We start from the raw sequence: 21,351 nt of genomic DNA on the forward strand, positions 1-21,351 counted from the left end.
GATTCCATTTACAATTTAATTTAATCCGAATTAAATCAAAGCATCTACAAATTATCATAATTATTATCTTAACTGATTAAAACAACAATATGAAAAATCGAAATGGAAATAATCATCAAAAACAAGAACAAAATCTCGGTAGAAAAAAAATTTCAAATCGGCAAAAAAAAATTTTTTAACCGAAACCCTAAAATTTTTTTTGAAACCCTTATTTTGTTTACATCCAATTTTTATGAAAATCATCAAAATAAATTCGTGGCCTTGGCTCTGATACCACTTGTGGGATTTATCTGTATGCATCCCTTTAATTTTAATGATTATAACGAATTTATAAGACGATTACGAGTCATAAAACTAAATTGCATAAACAAAAGGTAGAGAATTAAGGAATAACCTTCGGTCCTAACAAAATTAGCCTAAGAACAATATCGCAATGATATTCGCCTATTAGTTGCACCCAAGACGATATGAGAAATGCCCTTAACTTGTTGTTAGAATCGATCCCTAAATTTTTTTGTAAAATTTCTTAGGGTTTTTCGTTTTTGTGTTTTTAGATAAGAGGCAAGAATGAGTTAGAAAATTAGGTTAGAAAATTAACACCTCTCTCTCTCTTAAACCGTGAAAGAGAGAAGAGGAATAGGGTTCCTTTTTTTCTTCTTATTTTCGGCCCATATACCGAAATAATGAGTATAATTTCCTTATTTTCGGTTTTGGCAATTACCGAAAATGAGGATAAAAATCCTTATTTTCAGTTATTCCAAAAATGTATAAAATGTGTTAAATATAAATTGTCATTAATATTATTCCATATTAACAAGTCTACCCACAACAGCTTGAGGTTGATATATTAATACGGGTCAATAATGACAATATCGTATGATTTATCATTTGCTGATTAAATGTAACCGATTACATTTAATTACGAATTAACATATTAATTCGTCCAAGCTAACATTATATACATTAATTAAATATAACTTATTATATTCAATTTACGAATTAACAGTTAATTCGTCTCAACTAATATTATTTAATCGGCATTAAATAATCGTCTCATCAACACATTGACTAACTGTTTAGTCATATAAGGCATCAATGTGATTACATTTCCATAACCACATCTCTCAAACACATCCTTTAGGTGTGACCTTTAGGGACCAGTTGATCACCGCCATCTGTATGATAATAACGTCAAACTCTCTAGCAAGCCAACCGTTATTAGGTAATCGTTAATCAACTGATTAAAATACGAAGTATACCCTTGTGAACCTGTAAGAGATTTACAAATGTTATCACACTAATTTGTGGAGGACACAAGCTCCAACAGACTCCTGGAACAACACCCTAGACGGATCGACCGGTACCACAAAGGTCTCACTAAAACACTAACGAGCTAAACGCTAGCCCAGGTACCAAACCAGCTCGATCGCCGTCTTGAGGTACAAGCACTGGGAACTGCGAGGTCGCAGACGCTCCCTGACAGCAGCCGGTACGCCTGTGTAGTGCTCCCAAGGCAAAGCTAATCAACTAACTGGGGGCTTTATAGGCTACCTAGTCATCCTATCTCTATCCATTTCTATAAAACAAAAGAGGTAAGAAGCAACGACTTATGTCACCAACTCGGAGGGCGTTCACCCGACCCCTGCAGTCCTCGTTAATCGACTTGGTCGACTTCTTCCAAGCCACCGTCCAACCCCTTACAGCAGGGTAAGCTGAAGGCACGTCACCCTTCGTCTTCGGGCGGGGGGGGGGGGGAGGCGAAGTAAGCAAACAACCAAGCCTGTAACAAAACACATCAATTAGCCAATTTTTCAAATATTGCCAAAACTCAAAAATCAAAAAAAAAAAAAAACAACACAAAAAAAAACAAAATCAAAATAAAAAAACCACAAAAATGCTCGTACCTCCAAGATGAGGTCGGGACCAACCAAAGCGGGAGAACTCCCATCCCCCATCGCCTCCGGATGAACTGCATCGTGCAGGTAACGGGAAAACTCGCCAAAGCCGGCGTCACCCAGTCAAACTGACCCAAGGCGTCCAGGTCAGCAAGCAGAGGAAGTACCTTGGTCGACAAGCGCTCACCCTTGTTACCAAAGTACGTGGTACCCAAGAAGTACCAAAACCACAACCGTGCTTCCTGCGCATCAGCCTCAGCCTCTGCCTCCGGACTCGCTAACGGCGCCGAAACAAAGCCCGCCACTCTCCCCCTGAAGTGGTCCCTCACATAGGAGTTCGCTATCAGGAAAGCAGTGATGTCAGTCGGCGCAGGCAAAACCTTGACGATCAAACCCGTAACCACGGTGGAAGACACTCTCCCTGGCGTCTCCGGGAACTCAACAGGCGTCTCGCCACAGGGAAGGCCCGATATCATGACGACTTCCTCCAAGGTGACACCGACCTCCCCAAACTACATGTGGAACGATGACGTCTTGTCCCAGTAACGGTCCAACATGGCACGAATCAAACACAGGTTTGACTTAATCAAAGCCCTGTGAATCTCGCGCCAGGCAACCATCAACGGCCCCATAGCCGTTCTCTATATCAACGCCCTCGTACTGGCCCAAAGAAAGTCGTAGAAACCCATGCAAGTCGAGAAGCCTGAGAAAGTCCTCATGGTAGCAATCTCCTGAAATTGAGAAACAAACAGCGTCAAAATACCTATTCAGGTCTGAAACAACAAAAACAACAAAAGCAAAACAAAGCAGCAGACTCACCAAGCCCTCGTGTGCACGGTAAGAGTTGTGAGTGTCTAGCCGCAACAACAACTGGCTACCGCCAAAACCCTCGGCCCAGGCAGGCGCCGCCCGCAGGTTCACCCCCCGAGGGGCTGTAACCCGTTTAACATCCCAGTTCTCGATGAATACGTCATCCGCATCCGTCTCCACTCTTCGTCTCTTCCCCCCACGAGACTCCACACGACGGGGAGGAGGCCTCTCAACAACCCTCGCAACGCTGTGAAGCTCCCGTCTATTGGGCCGAGGACCCCTCCTCCTAGTAAAAACTCTCCTCCTAGAGGTACCGGCCTCAGACCCTGTCTGAGCCCTCCCAGCACCGACAGCCTCAACAACGGGCTCCTTCCGAGCCCCCGTGGCTCCCTCAGCACAAACGGCCCCAACAACGGCCTCCTGACGAGCCCCCACAGCTCTCTCGGCTCTAACACCCTCCTCAGTGGGCTCCTCCTCCTCGGAAGCGTCCTCTACCATCGTCTTAGGCACACTCGTCGGAGTACTAAACGGCCCAGTCCCAAACAAGACCTCTAAAGTCTCGGCAACGGACCTAGTGGGCCCAAAACACTCACCTGCAATCAAAACAAAACAAAAAAATGTCAGCCCAAATTTTGGCATTACGACGGCACAAAACAGATAAATCCAAAAAAATAAACCACCTGCAAATGCAAAACAAAACAAGGGCAAACCCGCCCAAACCCATCTAACAAAAACACTCCACAAAGATCGCACAAAAAACGACTCGCCCTTCTTTTCAACCAAAAGACGAGTCAAAACAAACGCAAAAAATTCAAAAACCACCCAACACCTCAAGGCCCACACAAGACCGGTAAAACAACAACAAAAATTCCCGACACAACTAGGTATTTTTCACATCTCAAAAAGGCAATTTTACGCCAATTCGGGTACAAATAGGTCAAAATTAAAAATATGACCACAACAAAACAACATGATTAAATCACGTCTCAAAGTGACCTAAACTACCGTTAGGATCCTTTTCAAGACAAACCGGCTCAATTCGAGCTCGAACAGACGCTTATTTCGTCAGACATAAGACCGTTTCAAAAAGGCTCACAACACCCAACGAAGGCTCAACATAGCAAAGACGGCCTTCCCCGACTACAATAGTGGAGCACACAACTCAAGCAAACAAACATGTCATTGTGAAATAAGACGATTTTCCGTCTCACTCACGTTTTTCGAGCCTAGGGAGCGGGAACGGGGACTAAAATTCAAACTAAAAGCACCCCTATACTCCTAAATAGGTTTCTAACCTAATGCAATCATCAATTTCACTCGAAAATGGGCTAAACAAAAACGCCCAAATCGATTTTCGAAGGGTTAGGGTTTCGCCCTAATTCGATTAACAAAGAGACAAACAAATTCCAATGGATTCAAGAGGATTTACATACCTTAAGATGACATGGTGTTTGAGGCACGAAAACAAGCAAAGAATAAGGTCCAAAATGGCGATTTTATCGGGTTTTTGTGATGTTATGTCAAGGAAGACGACACAAATGAGAAGCAGCCTGATCTCGCGTCTTTTTACAGAAAACAGGGAAGCCTCATTCCCTCGCAAAAGAGGTCGCGCCTCAACCAGGCGTTCCCTGCTTTGTTCAGAGGAATTTTGGGCTTTGGCCCATTTCCCACACAAACTTTAATATTTTTTAACACGGAATTAAAAACCGTCATCTCTCAAACAAATACAAAATAGTGAAATTCAAATTCGCTATTTTCATCAAATTTCCAACGATGGTATTAAAAACCGTCACGTTCAGACAAAAATAAATAGTGAAATTCAAATTCGTTATCTTCACAAAATTTTCAAACAACATTTTCAAATTACAAAAACAAATAGTGAAATTCAAAATCGCTATTTTCAAATCTCAAAACAAATGGCATTAAAAACTGTCACACCTTCGAACAGGATTGCGAAATTCACTACCCCTCACAAATTTCAAATCACGAGAAGACGGAACTAAAACCGTTATCTCCCCAAACAAACATTGGAGGGCGGAATTCACATCCGCTATTTCGATAGACTCCAACAAACGGCATTTAAAACCGTTACCTCTCTTCAAAATTCAAAATCGCCATAGACAACGGGAGCCAGGCTCACAAGCCCATCTTTTTCCGATGCCACAAACGTCCAATATAAACACCGAAATCCCCCAACAGGATATCGGAGGCCTCCTCGGAGCCCGCTAACTCAACAACTTCTCGAAATAGGCCCGTCCAACATGGCTATTTCCCACAGTCAATCACGCTCAATATGGCTGGCGAGCCTTAAAACGCACCACACTCAATATTGCTGGCGAGCCTCAAAACGCATCACATTCAATATGGCTGGCGAGTCTCAAAACGCACCACATTCAACATGGTTGGCGAGCCTCACAGCGCACCTTCAACATGGCTGGCGAGCCTCAAAACGCACCATATTCAACATGGCTGGCGAGCCTCACAACACACCTTCAACATGGATGGCGAGCCTCAAAACGCACCTTCAACATGGCTGGCGAGCCTCACAACGCACCTTCAGTATGGCTGGCGAGTCACACAACGCAACCTCAATGTGGCTGGCGAGCCCCATCATATCCGCAACATGGCTGGCGAGTCCCATCATGTCCGCAACGCGGCTGGCGAGCCCCATCATATCCGCAGCACGGCTGGCGAGCCCCATCATATCCGCAGCACGGCTGGCGAGCCTTTGCCCGCAAACAAGAAATAACCCAAGGATATATCCTCAAGATGCCTCAGGTATGACTCCTTCTTATGGCTGGCGAGCCTTCGTACGTAGTCTAACGGACTTTAAACGACTCACACGGACAGTCGACAGACTCTAAACTGTTTTCGACGACAGGTCCTTGACTCATATCCCCGAGTCGCCTTGGCGTCCCCCTTCCCGACGGCAGGTCTTTGGCCTGAACCCTTTCGAGCCGCCTTGACGTCGCTTCGGTGTCCAGGTTATAACCTTCGATTGACCTAAAGGCTATCCTATGACATTCACCCTGTCCAAGCCTCAGTCAAAGTGGAGGCTCTGTAGATACCCAGTATCTGTCGAGTCTCCAACAAACACCCGATAATTATCGGACTTCAACATACTCAGGAATCGCAGCGTTTGATCGACAGTTTTCTATAACTATACGTCGGAAAATTTAAAACGATTTCAAAAACAAAACATTTCAAAAAATTTAAAAAGTACCTGGAGTGTTTAATGCATGACGACGGGGTCGCAATGACACTAACTAAAGTCAAACCGACGCCGAACCAAAAACCGACTCAAAAATTCAAATCCCGACTCTAACAACGAGTCAAACTGAGTCAAACACAAAAAACAAACTTCTCAAAACTTCTATGTTAAGTATTCCCGGAATACTTGAATGGTCAAGTACAAATCATGTCATCCAAAATATAGGATAGAACAAATCATGATTTCAATTGCGTGATAGTGACAAGATGCCTCGAAGACCCGCGAAATGGCTCGCGCCTCTTCGAGTAACCCCATGCGGCCACGTCGGTCAAAACGCACACAACCACCCATTTCTCTATAAATACCCACCTTCACACACCATAACACCTTACGCGAGTGTCCGCTCCCTCATCTCTCCCTTAAAATTCTAGACTCGACTTCTCAAGTCACAAACCGACACATATTTTCGACCTACCGATGGAAAATACAAGCCTTACACATTGCTAAAACGGTTTTTAAACCGAGTTTTCCGACCAAACAAGTTGATACACTTTCGTCGAATTCTCGTCTCAAGCCTAGTATGTAAGTATGAGGGTGTAAAAATCCTCTTCTATAATGTTTTTCATCTGTTTTATGACTATAACATGCTAAAACATGCATAACATGATTCAAACATAGGTTAGATAAGCCAAAACCGGATGTTGGCCGGAGATAGGGGCTGCTTGTTTAGCAGGAAGGCTCGCGCATAAACCCCCTCTCAGGCCTTAATCCAGCCGTGTTTGGTCTCATCTTCCTCTTTATTTCATTTATTATTTGTAATCGGTTTTACCATTTCAAATATTTCATACCATTATCATGATACATTTTTAACCATAAAATATTTTCACCCTTGGTTCCTAATACCATGACGGTTTAAATCCGTGTTTCGGTGATAATATTTGGTTAATCACATTTTAAAAGGCATTTTAAAACCTTTTATTCCATTTCTTTACATTTCAAAACAAGCATATTAATTATAAACACAAAGTCATCCTTGATTCCACATACCATATCGATTTTAAATTCGAGTACGATGATAAACATTGACTAGTTACAAGCAAATGAACTTAAAACAATTAGTTCATAATCATTTTCAAAACTATTCATGTCAAGCTTGCAAAACCGAATCCGGCATCGAATACCATCAATAAGATGGTGATTATTCAAGTCTTATTCCTTAAATCAACACAAAAGCGGTTTAAACGACCTTTTCAAACCAAGACGGGTTCAAACACCCTCTTTTCAAACCATTTTACAAACATTTTAACAGTCAGGAGACGTACCTTAAATCGTCTGATGACTCGCGCCTAAACAGGCAAACCATTTTCCAATTTTCAAACCAGGACAGGCCTGTTTCCATCGCCTGACGACTCGCGCCTATATAGGCTTCCTGATTTACACCCTGCTTCCTTTCAGCACTTGTCTAGGATGATCCCGACTTTGGTTGGTTAAATGCAAAAGATGACAAATCTGCTCTTTTACATCGTATTTGCAAAATGTCTTACTAAGACAAATGGATCACGTTATGCACCATAAATCTAACTCGGTAAATGGATGTTTAATTTCCGTCTTGCATACAAATCAACACTAAATCCAACTTAACATCAAATACTTGATACTTGGATACAACAACCGACATAGAAAGCTCACATGTTAGGTTCAAACTTGTGGATGCACATTCATGCATTTACCCGTTTTATCAACTTTTGCATTTAACAAACCAAGATCGATCAGTAGAGGCTGCTACCGCGGGCGGGATTGGGTGTCCGATTAAAGGGCTTCCCAATATGTACCTTCACCTCTTACTCAGAAACTTTGGATAGTGGACGACCTTATCTAGGGCGTACGAGAGTCATTCTAGAGATAGGATGCTAAAGAGGGACGACTCCTTATCATTAGTACCTATGTCAAACACAGCTTTTTGCCTTGGTTGACCTAGGTATAAAGTGGATTCGAACGGGTTCCAAGCATCCCACAAATGCTTGGTGGTAACTCCGAACATCTCTCGCATCCTTTCGAGACCCTTGCCGATACGAAATCGACCGATCTAAAATGATCCGGTCGAAAGCATTTTTACGCCGCCGAGCGTGGCTTTCAAAAAACCACTACTATGCCCACAGATCGGCTGGGCGTCGTAGGTGGGCCATGTCTACAGACCGCCCAATATGCCTTGTGCTCCATCTCAATCTTTAGATGGCAAGCTTTTCCATAGACCAACCTATATGGTGATGTATAAGTGTCTTGAATGCGGTACGGTAGGCCCATAGGGTGTCATCTAGCTTCATGCTCCAAACTTTCCTTGACTTGGCAACAACTTTCTCAAGTATGGACTTGAGCTCACGGTTGGAAACCTCAACTTGGACACTTGTTTGTGGATGATAAGCCAAGACTCTTCTATGGGAAACCCAATACTTTGCCAGCAATGCATCAAATTGTTTCTCACCAAAGTGGGTACCATGATCACTAATGACCGCTCTAGGCACACCAAATCTTGGGAAGATGATATTTTTGAATAAGTTAATCATGGCTCGAGCATCATTGGTAGGAGTAGCAATTGCCTCTACCCATTTAGAGACATAATCAACGGCGACCAATATGTAACGATTACTTCTTGATGTAGGAAATGGCCCTTGGTAATCTATACCCCACACATCAAACACCTCCACTTTTAAGCTACCATTCAAAGGCATCTCGTGCCTTCTTGAAATTGAGCCCGTTCTTTGGCAAGCATCGCATACCATCATAAAATTCTTGGCATGTTGGAATATGGTAGGCCAATAGAAGCCGGATTTTAACACCTTTGAAACGGTCATGGATAGTCTATGATGACCACCATAAGGAGAATAATGACATCCTTCAAGCACCCCTTTCACATCCCAATGTGGGACACATCTCTGGAATAGCCCATCAGAACAATGTTTGAACAAGTAAGGATCGTCCCAAAGGAAGAACTTGGCATCATGTAAGAACTTCTTCCTTTGTTGATATGAAAGTTCGGGTGGCAACTGCTTTCCAACTAGAAAGTTGGATATGTCGGCATACCATGGAGTATTGGCCTCCAACATCATCAAGGAGTCATCGGAAAAAGAATCATCGATAGGTATGTCAATACCTCCATCTTCATACTTCAATCGGGATAAGTGATCGGCAGCAACATTTTCGGCCCCCTTCTTGTCACGAATATCAAGATCAAATTATGGCAAGAGCAAGATCCATCTTATAAGCCTTGGCTTGGCCTATTGCTTGTCTAGAAGATTCTTCAAAGCGGCATGATCGGTATGAACAATGACTTTGGACCCAATTAAATAAGAGCGGAATTTGTCTAAGGCATAGACAATGGCAAGTAGCTCTTTCGCCGTGGTGACATAGTTGATTTGGGCCGCATCCAAGGTTTTTCTAGCATAGTATATAGCATGGAGCACCTTGTCTTTCCTTTGGCCTAGCAAGGCACCTACCGCATAGTCACTTGCATCACACATGAGCTCGAATGGCAAGTTCCAATCCGGTGATTGGATGATAGGTGCGGAGATTAAAGCCTTCTTGATCCTAGTAAAAGACTCAAGTCAATCATTAGTAAATACAAATGGAGCATCTTTTAAAATAGGCTCCATAAGGGGTCTGGCAATCTTAAAAATCCTTAATAAAACGGCGATAAAATACCTCATGGCTTAAGAAATTTCTTACACTTTTGATATTTACCGGTGGGGGTAGTTGTTCAATAACTTGGACCTTAGCACGGTGCACTTCAATTCCTCTCTCGGAAACAATATGCCCAAGCATCACTCCTTCATTTACCATGAAGTGGCACTTTTCCCAATTCAACACTAAGTCAACCTCTTCACAACGCTTTAAAATTTTAGTCAAGTTAGCCAAGCATGAATCAAAAGAATAACCATAAATGCTAAAGTCATTAATAAACACCTCCATAATAGATTCAATGAAATCAGAAAAGATGATTATCATGCAACGTTGGAAATTAGCGGGGGCATTACAAAGACCAAAAGGCATCCTACGATAAGCAAAGGTACCATAAGGACATGTAAACGTGGTGTTCTCTTGGTCATCCGGGTGAATGGGTATTTGAAAGAACCCGGAATAACCATCTAAGTAGCAAAAGTACTTATGACATGTCAACCTCTCCAGCATTTGGTCAATAAAGGGCAATGGGTAATGGTCTTTCTTGGTGGCCAAAACCTCCTATAGTCAATGCACATGCGCCATCCTGTCATAATTCTAGTGGGAAAGAGTTCATTTTTATCATTTTTTACTACAGTGGTTCCTCCTTCCTTAGGAACCACTTGGACCGGACTAACCCATTTAGAGTCAAAAATTGCATAAATAATTCCCGCATCCAACAATTTAATGACCTTCTTTTTAACCACTTCTTACATGTTCGGATTTAATCGTCTTTGACCTTGGACACGTGGTTTATGATCTTCTTCAAGGTAAATTCTATGCATGCAAAAATCCAGGCTTATGCCCTTCAAGTCATCAAGTTTGTAACTAATGGATTTCTTGTGAGTTCTTAAAACATTTAGCAATGAAGATAGTTGTCTCTCACTCAAATGAGCACTAACAATGACCGGACACATTTTTGACTCATCTAGAAAAGCATACTTCAAACTAGGGGAGGGGTTTAAGTTCGGATTTTTGTACCTCAAGGTCTTGAGGAGTAGAAAACAAACCTACAAATTGTGAGCTTTCCTCCAATGATAGCTCTTCTCCATCCAATTCCATCTCCAAAGCATCAACGTCCTCACATCCAATCTCATCATCACCTGCAAATGATTCCAATAATAAGAGTGCCTCCAAGGGATCTTTAGCCAAAGATCAAGGTATAGAGTCTTCTATCACAACATCAACAATATCAAAAACGTCAATAGAATAACAAGACTCTTCAAGCATTGGACTCTTTATAGGCCTATTCAAGTTATATGTGACCTTATCGTCACTAACTTCCAAGGTTAATTTACCACTCTTGACATCAATTACCGCACCCGCAGTATGTAAAAGGGGTCTACCCAAAATTATTGGGATTTGGGCATCTTCGGCCATGTCAAGAACAATAAAATCAACTGGAATGAAAATTTTACCAACTTTAACCGGAACATCCTCCAAAACTCCCAAAGGGCGTTTTATAGAACGATCCGCCATTTGAAATGTGACACTATTACATTTTAAGACTCTCATGTTTATCTTATCACAAATAGAATATGGCATCACACTTACACTATCACCTAAATTGCATAAAGCTTTGTCAATAGTATAGGTGCCATCGGTGCATGGAATAGAAAAGCTACCGGGATCTTTTAACTTAGGAGGGAACTTCTTTTGCAAAAGAGCACTGCACTCGGCGGTTAATGCTATAGTTTCAATATCATCAAAAGTCCTCTTCTTAGTTAAAATATCTTTCATGAACTTAGTGTAAGATGGAATTTGAGTAATTAATTCAGTAAAAGGAACGGTTACCTGTAAATTCTTCACCACTTCCATGAACTTACCTAATTGAGTCTCCTTTCGATGAGGAAAACGCACTTTGACTTTTTCTGGAGCTTTTACTTCAACATCTTTCTTTACAGGATCATCCTCCACATCTTTTACCTCTTCAATGACAATAGGCTCAACAACCTTCGTTGGAATAGCATCAACTTTCTTTGAGATAGGAGACACCTCCATTTCAACAAGTATCTTCTCACTTTCTTTGGGTATAGGGGGTTCATCATACTTGGTATCACTCCTCAAGGTAATAGCAATAACAGTATCATGTGGTGTCTTATCTTGAGGTGGTAATTGACCCGTTTTGCTTTGAGAGCTAGAAGCGGCTAGTTGAGCCATTTGATTCTCTAGCATTTTGATGGCGGCATTGTGAGCTTGATCAGTACTCTAATGAATTTGAGCCAACAATTTGTTTTGGGTCTTAGCCATTTGCATCACCCAAAGCTTCAAGTTTTCTCCCCCTTGGTCATTTTGTTGATAACTTGAAGTTTAACCTTGGGTTGGTTGGAAGTTTTGTTGAAAGTTTTGTTATGGTGCCCGTGGTTTTAGTTTTGTTTTTGGCCTTGATTTTGATTTTTATAGCCCGGTGGATAATTAAACCTTTGTTGTTGTGGAATGAAGGTATTTTGTTGTTGTTGATGAGGCACAAAATTGTTTTGTGGTGGTTGGGTCACAAAAGTATTTTGTGGTTAAGGATTTAGCACATTATTGCTTTTATAAGACAAATTCAGGTGGTACTTGGTATTGGAATTGTAAGTATTTGAAAAAACTACGAGGTGGAAATGAACTTTGTTTAAAACTTTGAAAAGCATTTACCTCCTCAATGGTAGCACGACATAGAGCGGTGCAATGTCCCGCACCTCTGCAACCTTCACAAATAAGTATTTGGCCGGTAGTAGACATAGCATTAACTTGTTGAAGAGATGAAGCCACACAGCCTCCAATTTTTGTTGAAGTAAAGCAATTTGAGTCTTCAAGACGGATGTATCGGAATTCTCATGCTTTCTTTAGTGGCATACTTCGGGAATTGACATATTGCGAATCATGAATCACCATGTATTCAATTGTGGCATGAGCAATATCGGTGTCAATTTGATCAAACCTCTCATTGTTGGCGGAATCGAGAACACGACGAGACTCGGCACAACATCCATTGTAGAATGTAATAGCGAGAAACCAAGGATCCAACCCATGATGTGGGCATTGTCTTTTTAATTCCTTGTACCTCTCCCAAACTTCATAAAGGCTCTCTAGCCCTTGTTAACGGAACCCCGTGATTTGACTCCTCAAAGTTTGTGTCTTTTCCGGTGGAAAATACTTTTTATAAAAAGCAAGAGCCAAAGTATCCCAATTGGTGATCTCCATGGCGGTTCTATCAAGGCTATTGATACATAGATTAGCCTTGTCCTTCAATGAGAAAGAAAAGAGTATCTCCCTATTTGAGATTGTGTGACTCACGTTTGCCTAATCATCGAGCAATAGTCACAACAGTTTTGCACATGCAAATTAGGATCCTCCAAAGTACTTCCCCCAAATTGCTTTCTCTCCACAAGGCTAATGAAATCCGGCTTGATCTCGAAATCTGTGGCTCCAATTTGGGTAGTGGTGATACCCCTAGGAAGCATAACCGCGGTGAGCTTGGAATGATTGGAAAGTTTCACCATTTTCTTGATTGGTGGTGGTGGTGATGGTGAAGAAGATGAACTAGAACCTTGTTCTTCGTCACGGAGTGGGTAATTGGTACGCGACCCAAACCACCGGGACTTGAAGAATCGGCAAGCTCCTTGAAATAATTGAGTCGGCTATGCAAGGTTTTCTCAGGCTCTGGATCAAAAGGAAGTAATTCTCCGGTGCGAGAGGATCTGTGCATAAGACAACAATCTTCAAGAAACTTATAAGTAACGGTCTCAATGAATAAGTGTTCCTTAAGACAAAAGAAAACAAGATAGAAATCAACAATTCAAAATGCTACAAAACCGTGCTCCCCGACAACGGCACCAAAATTTGATAGGCTATCGCACACCTAGCAAAGATACCCTAGACTTGGCTAACAAATTAATGTAGTAAAGTAGGGGTCGAACACAAGGAGACCGGAGTTGCGTAGTGAAATTCTATGAGTAGAATTCTATCTAGGTCGGTTACCATTGTTTGGTTGGTTTGATTGATAAACTTGTAAATAAAAGATGTAAATTAAAAATGATAAAGGAGTCTAGGGGAGTCGGGTCACACATGCAAATATGTAAATGCTCAAGTTAAAAATAGGAGTTGTTAATAGCGTTAATCATTTAGGTCTAATGACAACCACCTTTCGGCCTTATTGTCAACCATAGAACGGGTTCTAGCAAGCTCTCGCTATGGCTAGGTAAGTCTACTAAAACATGCTTAGTCGAATTCATTTTCGTGCCTCTTGACTTATAAAAGTGAATTAACAAATTTAATCAAAGATAGTGATCAATTACCAAAGATTTGCTAACATTACAAGCATGTGATATAAATGATTAAACGATATCATAACATCCTATTTTCAACACTAACAATTACTAATTATGTGACACCCTCATTTAACGCGGAAATGTAAACACGTAATTCTAGAATAAAACTGCATGGATATGTTTGTAATAGGTTCAATTGGGTAAAAACCTGTAATTTTAAAACCTGAACCTGTTATAAGATATCCAAATTGGAAGGTGTCAAACATACAAGGTCTAACTAGAAGTGTCATAACATAACCATCGCTAAAGTCGCGAATAGCAAATTATACAACCAAATGTAAAGAGGGAGACATATGTCCCTAAAATGTATGTGACAGTCAATCTAGGTTCCAAGGTTACTTTGCTTGCTAGCTCGTCCATGTACCCCATATATGCATCACCTACCTGTCATTCGCATTTTATACAAATACGAAAGCCACAGTCAGTGGGGAGTAACTCCGAGTTCTCCCAGCCACGAAATGTCATAATTAATATAACATGTAAACATAAGAATATGAATACGAATCACACAATGCCTTAGCATATAGATGCTAGAAAATCGTGCTTATCATGTGAATAACAATATAACAACACATAGTCCTAGCATGTGAATACTAGACCGACTCATACTACACTATCATGTGAATCACATAACATCCAGGAATCCAAACTCTATCAATCATAGCCGGCTTGCATCTCACCTTCTATGATTCATAGAATCATCAAACAAGAAAGGGCAATATATCAAAGACAGGCATAAGTTCTTAGTCCCGTCAATAGTCACTCTGTAACTCGAGTCTATACCACGAGGTAGGGAAGGTAATCGAACCGGTATCATGGCTCAGAGGTTCTATCAAAACATGGCCAAGACACAACACAACCCTAGCCTAAAAATCGCGAGACCTAGACATGCGGATACACACCACCGCACCCAAGACCCACAATTTTTTTAAAACAAAGTGAGTACCCTAAGGAGTCCACCAAAGGGTTGGCTAGTACTTAAGCTGACCACTTACTCTCAAAATAAGTAACGAGGTCATGCCCCAACTTGGATATAAACCCACCAAGTCAGGAACACAGAGGTTATTAAGCAGTGAACATACACTCGTCAAAGACTATAATAACCTATCTATGATGAAGGCCGAAATACTCACCTAGGACCTAGTCCCAGCTAGTCCCAGCTTGAATACTTTAGCCCACACCACACAAGACAAGTAGGATACCCAATTAACCATAAGAGGGGCAAAGAGTCCAACTTACCAACATAAATGCTAACATTCTATCATGTGAAAGGCTATATAAATGTCTATTCAGCAGACAATCCAACCATATCCTCAATGTCATCAATAACCAAATTATAGCTAACCATCAATATCATAGTCCATGAGAATAAACTACAATGGCTAAAGGCAAACAAGACTCAGGCATAAGGCATCCAAAGCATCCAACAACCAACATGTGAAATGATAATTACAAATATCAATGCATAACATAAAACCTCCAATAACAACCAATCTTACCTCAAAGACAAACCCTCGACCCGAGTCCCGCGACGGGTCATCGGTCAAATCGAGGCTGACTGGTTTAAACCTAGTTTGACCAAACTCGTTCGGTCAACGGCCCACTCGTAGTCTTGGCCTACTTTGGCCCAAATTACAAATTTTATCGCCATATTATTCTCATGCTATTTCCAATTTCTATCATGTGAAAAATGAAAGTAAAACATTATCAATCACCTAAACACTTAACAAACAACAAGCACCACATTTACTACTAATGTGACATTAATTCGTCGAGTAACTCGGAATAGTTACCTTACGCTAGCAAAGAGACAAGTAATAACTTGAGAAAGCTTCTAAAACCCAAAATTACTCTTCATCTTCAACCACTTATAAGGCACCTAAAAATTATGTGAAAGGACGATATTAACGAATTATCTTTATATAAAATATGAGACGGAAATTAATTTAATTATATTTTAAATAAACCAAACTAGCGTCAAAACAATTTATAGACACGGCTCAAAAGTTATTATGACAACCTCAAACTCGGCCTAACCACCAACTACACATGGCCTCAAACTCGTGACTTAGCTAGGCCACGGCGGCCAAGCCAAGCTAGGCCACCGGGAGTCCGACACGACCACCACCCGACTACCCATAGCCACCTTTCACCCTACTTCATAACCTGACCCAAAAATCACCCAAAACAGAACCCAAAAGATGCCTAAGTTCAACCCCAACTCCTGTCCTCAAATGCAAAGTGAAAACCCACGATGACAGCTCTCGTCCAAAAAAACAGTACCAATCGTCCCCTTAAGACTCCATTCTCGCGCCTAAAAACAGTCCTAGCTGAGCCAACTAAGTCAGCATTTAAAACGGTTTTAGAGCGGAAATCCACAAGTATAAAGCAACTCAAAAACAGACCCTAAAGACTACAAAAATCGCCCCAACACAGAGTCCAAATTAGTCCAAAACAATCCCTACATGTCAGTATACACCGTCTTAAATATACCACTTACTAGCTAGCATCCCAAATGATCCCTAGAGGTCAGTATACACCGTCTCAATCATCTCCACATATCAGTATACACCGTCTCAACTATACAACTGACTAATTAACATCCATAAGGATCCCTATATATAATTATACACCGTCTTAATTATAAAATAGACTAACAAATCTTATACAAGACCGTCTATCTCAAAGATCTACAACCGTCTTATAATAAATAAAGCTGAAAATATAAATGGGTTTGTAAAAATACATGACAAAAATGAATTTTACTTACAACGGATTGACGAGAACGACGAGAGGAACGCTATGGAACGAAAATCGTCGAAAACGGATGAGAAACGGACGACCGAAAATCGATTTTACGAAAGAAAGAAAAAAAATAAAAACGTGAAAAAGAAGAAAAAGGAAGGGAGAAGAAGAAAGAGACGTAGGAAATGAAAATGAGGCAGCAGCCTGCCAGCCTGCTATTTATTATACGTACGTTTCTTCGTCGTTAAGAAACTTCGTTAGTTATTAAAACCGTTTCGAGTTAAATTTAACCGATTTTAGTAAAAGTTTCAGTAATAAAACGGAATCAATAATAAATAAATTTAATGAGTGAAAATAAAATAAACTCAGCTAGTTAACGTAAATAATACAATATCAGCTTGAATCGGAATTATTAGCGATTTTTACAAAACTAACGGATATTAATAAAAATTGCTAATTTAGTGAAATAAGCTCAAAATAGCTAATTGGACGGTTTTGTTCCCAAAATCCATCTCGGGTTCACTTAAAACAACTTTCATAAGGACTCGTAAAGAAACGGAAATTATTAAATAAATAAACTCGAACTAATTTCAATAAACTCGAACTAATTTCAATAAACTCGAACTAACTTTAAATAAACTTATTAATGATTATTAAAATTAACGTATCGAATTATGATGAAATTAATTAGTTAGCTAAGCATATATATATAAATCGTTAAATGATGTAATTAAATTCAAAATAGCAATTAAAAGAATTTTATCCAACTTAATAAAATACGGGGTGTTACAATCATCCCATCTTTTAAAAAGTTTCGTCCTCGAAACTTGAAAGTATAAATGAAAGGTTATAAAAATAAAACTGAAATTGGAATCGGTAACCAAAACATTTAAAAGGTCACTTATCGTAAGAATCAAAATTCTTTCAAAAGTTTCAAATAAATTTTTCCGACAGAACCAGATTCTCATCAAAGGAACGGAAGTGCTCTCGTTGCGCATTCAAGAACATCACATTCCAAATCCAAGATAAGGTCAAAGGCAAATCATTTGTATAAATCAAAAATCAAAATACTTTCGAAAACATTAATGAAGAGTTTTCAAAAGTATAAGTCTCATTCATGGAACGAAATTGCTCTTGTTGTGCACACAAGAACGCTAACCTTCCAAGTCAAAGACAAATTTAAAACCGAAAATCACTCGTCGACAAGAGTAGAACAAGTTATTAAACGTTTCCAATAACTAGTTCTAACATCCGATCAACGTTAAAATCAAAATAAGCGAAAGGTAATCTACTCAAATTTTCTTTTGCAAAAAGCCAAAATAGAAGTAAAGGTTTCACTTTTAAACCCAATTGGGGGTCAAATCCCTGAAAGTGTAACATTAAACTTTGACAAAGAAGTCATAAATAGATCAAAGTTAACAGAAATTGGACAAAACTTAACGAAATCTCGGGTCTAGTAATTAAAATTACGATAAATGAGTTTATATTCAAGGAAGGAATAGGGAACTAAATCAAATTTTCATTTTCAGATCTTTAAAAATAGGTTAGGTTTGCAGAAGTGACATAAACTTTTAAGAATGAATCGAAACTGGTAGCTTGAAAGTTTAGAAGTTGTACAAAAAGGAAAGTAACTTAGATAGCATAAAAACAAAGTATGTTAAGAGAGCTCAAAATTAAGCAACAAGAGAGCTATAAAGAATTTCATAGGGTAGAAATTGAAGTCAAAATTACAAGGATGTCAAAGATAGAGTTTCACAGGATACGAGTGTCAAACTTAAAGGAGGAGCAAGATGAAGCGAGGAAAGGAGGTATGAACGGTAACGCTTATGATCGAGGAGAAAGGGAATTTAGACAACAAGGAAACTTAAGCAACATGTCAGGGTGTGAGACTAAAAGAGTCGAATAATAAAGATAACTAGTTAACAACCAGTAAGAGATATTAGAATTAGGGAGGTATTCAAGACAAGGAAATAACGAGTAAACTTTTATACTTAAGAATCAAATCCAACCAAGGTATGAACGAAAGGGAGGAAAACGATTAAAGGTATGAAAGAGGATTTTAAGGCTTAATCCATACGCTTCCTAAAACTTAAGGTTCTCTCTAACAAGGTCACGTCTATTAGGGTATTGTACCTTCATGACAAAACGACCAAATCCCAAACAAGGGTCAAGGTAAAATAAACGCTCGCTTAAAGGGGTGATAAATCGGTTAGATACTTCTTCCACCTATCTTATCACATATTAGGATTTCCCTAAAGCAAATCTACCACTCAAGTATAAAAGCATCTCTTTATCTCAAGCACTCGACATAACCTCAATGTTTTAAAAACCAAAGAATGAATTGATAAAGACTTCTTAACAAAGTTCTCAAGGAACAACTAACACCAAATCACATTCCCAAACTATACGGGATTGTTAACATCTAAAAAATGGGTTTTCTTCCAAATTCATATTCTAAACTTATCTCATGTTTACTCCTAAGGTGACGACTCTCAACCTACTAAGCTTTCAAATCCCAAACATAAACAACAAAGCCAAGTTCTATAACTTTAATCACATAGGCAACTCATTCCTAACACAAAGAATCCACCAATCGATTATACTTACTTTGTCAAGGAACTAGGTATAAGAATCACTAAGTATGTCTCATCACATTACCTAAGTCTTTCTAACCTCACGACTTCACAAAGCCCGGGTTAAGGGTCAGACACAAACAATCTCCTCAAAAGTCGAATTTTCCAACCCAGGTCAACATTCCTCACAAGAAAGAGTACTATCTAATGGCGTTAAGGGAGGATAAGCAAAGAACAAAGGACAAGTTAGGAGTACAAGCGTAGCTTTTAATGTAAAACTGAAGGGAGTTTAGAAGGAGGATAAGCACCAAGAGATTAAGAATAAGGCGAGATACAAAAAGAACGAGAAACATTTTCAAGGAAGTAGAAGCATTCTTCAAAGGTTGAACAAATCTTCAATCCTCAGCTATAGGCACTAAATCTTGATCTTCTTAAAATATAAGTGTCCTTTCAATAGAACGGTGATACTCTTGGCGATCACTCAAGAACATCAATATTCCAATTCAAAGACATAAAAATACATTTTTACACCAACAAATGATAAAACTAATTATCAGACGTCTCCAATAACAAGGTTTAACACTAATTGACGTTAAAACCAGTGAAAAACATTAAAATATTTTCAAAACCTTTAGTTCAAAAATTTCTTTATAATAAGAGTAATAACTCCATTAGCTATAGATAAGCTCATGGTCATAGATCCAAGAATGCAACAATTATTAAATGACAATCAACAAACAGGTTAGTACCTAACAAAGAGCAAACACAAAGAGACTACAACATAAGGTCCTAAGTCTACCCATCTTACCCATCTCTCAAGTTTATTATCTTAAGGTCAAGTTATTTATATTGGGGTGCACAAACGTGCGTCGGGAGCAAATATGCTCTGATACCAACTGTGACACCCTCATTTAACGCGGAAATGTAAACACGTAATTCTAGAATAAAACTGCATGGATATGTTTGTAATAGGTTCAATTGGGTAAAAACCTGTAATTTTAAAACCTGAACCTGTTATAAGATATCCAAATTGGAAGGTGTCAAACATACAAGGTCTAACTAGAAGTGTCATAACATAACCATCGCTAAAGTCGCGAATAGCAAATTATACAACCAAATGTAAAGAGGGAGACATATGTCCCTAAAATGTATGTAACAGTCAATCTAGGTTCCAAGGTTACTTTGCTCGCTAGCTCGTCCATGTACCCCATATATGCATCACCTACCTGTCATTCGCATTTTATACAAATACGAAAGCCACAGTCAGTGGGGAGTAACTCCGAGTTCTCCCAGCCACGAAATGTCATAATTAATATAACATGTAAACATAAGAATATGAATACGAATCACACAATGCCTTAGCATATAGATGCTAGACAATCGTGCTTATCATGTGAATAACAATATAACAACACATAGTTCTAGCATGTGAATACTAGACTGACTCATACTACACTATCATGTGAATCACATAACATCCAGGAATCCAAACTCTATCAATCATAGCCGGCTTGCATCTCACCTTCTATGATTCATAGAATCATCAAACAAGAAAGGGCAATATATCAAAGACAGGCATAAGTTCTTAGTCCCGTCAATAGTCACTCTGTAACTCGAGTCTATACCACGAGGTAGGGAAGGTAATCGAACCGGTATCATGGCTCAGAGGTTCTATCAAAACATGGCCAAGACACAACACAACCCTAGCCTAAAATCACTTGCAGACCTAGACATGCGGATACACACCACCGCACCCAAGACCCACAATTTTTTTAAAACAAAGTGAGTACCCTAAGGAGTCCACCAAAGGGTTGGCTAGTACTTAAGCTGACCACTTACTCTCAAAATAAGTAACGAGGTCATGCCCCAACTTGGATATAAACCCACCAAGTCAGGAACACAGAGGCTATTAAGCAGTGAACATACACTCGTCAAAGACTATAATGACCTATTTATGATGAAGGCCGAAATACTCACCTAGGACCTAGTCCCAGCTAGTCCCAGCTTGAATACTTTAGCCCACACCACACAAGACAAGTAGGATACCCAATTAACCATAAGAGGGGCAAAGAGTCCAACTTACCAACATA

At 39.8% G+C, this 21,351-nt stretch overlaps 1 non-coding gene across 1 annotated transcript; it reads left to right on the forward strand.

Annotated features, from left to right (window-relative positions):
• Positions 1-12,637: 12,637 nt before the first annotated feature.
• Positions 12,638-12,744, forward strand: LOC141650042 (small nucleolar RNA R71). The gene has a single exon (XR_012546105.1). It is a non-coding gene; the product is annotated as a small nucleolar RNA R71 (small nucleolar RNA).
• Positions 12,745-21,351: the final 8,607 nt, after the last annotated feature.

The sequence above is a fragment of the Silene latifolia genome, chromosome 3 (assembly GCF_048544455.1).
Source record: "Silene latifolia isolate original U9 population chromosome 3, ASM4854445v1, whole genome shotgun sequence".
Lineage (NCBI taxonomy): Eukaryota > Viridiplantae > Streptophyta > Magnoliopsida > Caryophyllales > Caryophyllaceae > Silene > Silene latifolia.